This window comes from Rhipicephalus sanguineus, chromosome 9 (genome assembly GCF_013339695.2).
Source record: "Rhipicephalus sanguineus isolate Rsan-2018 chromosome 9, BIME_Rsan_1.4, whole genome shotgun sequence".
Classification (NCBI taxonomy): domain Eukaryota; kingdom Metazoa; phylum Arthropoda; class Arachnida; order Ixodida; family Ixodidae; genus Rhipicephalus; species Rhipicephalus sanguineus.
The window spans coordinates 109,257,017-109,260,074 of NC_051184.2; the positions used below are offsets into that span (position 1 = coordinate 109,257,017).

The 3,058-nt window shown below is 45.7% G+C and overlaps 1 long non-coding RNA gene across 1 annotated transcript; it reads right to left on the minus strand.

Annotated features, from left to right (window-relative positions):
• Nucleotides 1-226: 226 nt before the first annotated feature.
• Nucleotides 227-2,316, minus strand: LOC125759863 (uncharacterized). Its single transcript, XR_007417569.1, has 3 exons — nucleotides 2,139-2,316; nucleotides 1,539-1,651; nucleotides 227-393 (listed from the first exon to the last, which is right to left on the minus strand). It is a non-coding gene; the product is annotated as an uncharacterized LOC125759863 (long non-coding RNA).
• Between the last annotated feature and the right edge of the window lie 742 nt (nucleotides 2,317-3,058).

A 3,058-nucleotide genomic window follows, 5' to 3' on the forward strand; every position in this document is an offset into this window, starting at 1 on the left:
ACCACTACAGAGCGTGATCCTGCCTTTGCCTACCCGCCTGGTTCATGTCTACTGCAGTCGTACCGTCGCTATTGTTGTTGTAAAGGTCCGCATATTCTTCATCGAGTTCTTCAGTGCAAGGGATGTCGTCTAGCTCGGGCAGCTGCTGCCAAACACCGAGGTTGTGAAGCACGACACAAACTGCGATGATCTTCGACGTGAAGAGTGGGCCATAGTACAATGTTCTGTACCTCTGCAAGCACCGAAAGTGGGCCTTGAGGACTCCAGTGCACAGTTATACGACGCACCGCAGTGAAGAGTGGGTGCGGTGGAATCGGGCAGCAGAGGATTCTGCAGGATGTGCTCCAGGGATGGGGTTAAGCAGCCAAGGTTGAAGCGAGTATGCACTATCACCTGTGGAGGACAGTGTTCCAATTAGCATAATATGAATGTATACATGAATATGTACTATTCCTTTCTCACTTCTTTTAACTCATTCGAAGACATCGTGTCACTGATATGCACTGTTTTCCTTTTTTTTACAGCTAGACATATTCACAGAATTGCTTGTCTGGTTAGGTTACATAATTACGGCTTTTGAAATGCTCCAACGAAAAAATGGCTTTATCAACTCAATTCCTTCGTCAGGAGGAATCACAACGAAGCTACTGAACTGCAGCCCTTAACTTCTTTCATAGAGAAGAAGGGGCGAGTGACAGAAGGCGCATCTTCTTTGGTGGTAAGGGTGTTGTTCTTTTGGGACTGATGTGCGGCTGCAGACGGTCAGCGCACTCAAGGCTTGGTTTCCCTTAGATTTTTTTTGTGCTTAGGCCGTCAATGAAACAGCAATGACAATGACAACGTCAATGACAGCAGGTTTCTTTTGCAACCGTTTGAGTTGTTTTTTAGTGCTTTTTATGAACCATCACTGAAATACCTTTGAGTTGTCAGTTGACTTATTTTATTGCTATATAGCACATGGCTGTGCTTGCTTATTTGTATTTTTTATACAAGTTGTCCTTTCTACACATAATTGTATTTATGAATGTACAACGTCTATGGCAGTTGTATTTGATGTATTCTTTTTTTTTAACATAGCCTCAGAGTGTAGCATTTTCTGTATCATCGCATGCTTACTGTTTATTATTTCACCACCTTATAATAAAGGATCATACAATCTCCTCATGAAAGTTTATTTCATGCTTGACCTTTCTATTGCACTAGTAGTCTTTCCCATGACCATAGAAAAACAAGTTGCAATTATACACTGAGAGCAAGTCGGATTATTGTGTGCCGCCTCGGGTCTCAGTATGACTTGTTTTCTCAAATGTGTGCATGAGAGAATTTTCATTCAAGGGAACACGAGTGCCACTAAAGTAGATAGTGTTCGACCAAGGTAGCTGCCAGTAATAACATACAGGGCAGAAATTTGGACAAAGAGACTTGAGTAGTTAAGAACCATGCAGCGTGTAATAAAATTACCATGAATAATGTTTTTGCTACACTAAGACACCACGCAAGCATTCTCACGCTTGCATACCAAGCAGCTATTCACCAACCTGGCCACGGCGTCCACTGCCCAGTCCTGGCTCACGGTGCATGTCTTCCACATAAAGGCGTCGTGCACGGGCCCCGAGTGCGAGGGCGGTCATCGGCAGGGTTGGTCACATACCTGCAGAGTGTTGTTTGCATTGGAAGGAAGTCGGCAACAGCAATACAACCAGCTACATGCAGAACAACTGTAACTGTGTGGTCCAACGCACTTATTTCTCTCGAGTTGCTTTCGGAGCGCAGCTTCGACAGCTGTATCTTTCATTCCATATGTGGCAGTTACTGCATGTCTGCATAGCACTGTTTATGAAATTAGAGCGCAATCAGAACGTTTGATTTCCTTTCATGCATTATTTTGCTTAAAAGCTACCACGATCAAATATGAAGCTCGATGAACTTTTTATGGTGTCACGTCAACCCTGCCAAAACTAAATAGTGACGGAAACTCCGTTTACCGCGACTACTGCGTTCTTTTCTATCACTGCAGTTGGAGCCACGGCAAATGTCGTTAAAATACTGGAGAGTGGCGAAAAGCTGTCTTTCACGTTCCTCATTTGCATTCTACTAACAGCCTGCGCGAGATTGAATAAGATGAAATTTATTCTCACCACCATGACGCTGAGGGCGTAAAAGTTCTTGCGGCAAAAGTAAGCAGCCTTGTTGCCATCGTCCTTTTCATACGGCCCACTTATGCACACGAACGTGTCGTCGACCACCTCAACGCAGCCTTCAAACCTTGCATCTATGTGGACAAAGCCTTCCTTTTGGCAGGGAGGGCGATCCACTCATTGCCGAGGCGCTCGACGATCGCTTGCATGACAGCATGAATCGTGAGACCCACACCGGACTAGCTCGTCGCCACGTCCTCGTTGTTCGAGATCGTGTCGTGGTAACTGCCGGTGGCGAACAAGCGAAGGGCGCAAAGCACTTGTAGCTCAACAAAAACAACAACAACGGACGGGGCTGTTCTCGTGTCCGTACGCCGCCTCTCCAGGTCCTGGCGAAGCTCCCCGCACAGCCATCGCACAGTGTCCTTCGTCAGCCGGCACCACAGTTGAAATAATTGATCGGTCATCACAAAAGCATCGCGGTACTCGCGATGCTTCCTGCAGCTCCAGCCACTACACAACACAACAAAGGGCAGCGCCATTTTTCTTCGTTTATCTAGCGTTCTCTTGCGGCGAGAACCGCAAATTCGAACAAGCCAAATTAAACAATAACCTTTTATTTTAACAAGCAAGCTTCATGTACAACACTTTATAATATTACTAACCGAAAACATGCGTGTAAAGTAACTCACGGAATGACATCTACACATACGTATGTGAGGCTGCACATCGAACAAGCAACTCAATTTACAACAATATGGCGGCCAATTTTGGGCACTTCATCGTTCTCACATTTTAAGCTGCAAATTTGGCAGGATGCAACGTCACGCAACGTCAATTTGACGCTACAAAAAGTGAGATCCTGTGACGCAATGGGCGCCATCAGTGCAATGTCCAATCGTGTTGCAGACACGGCGGCT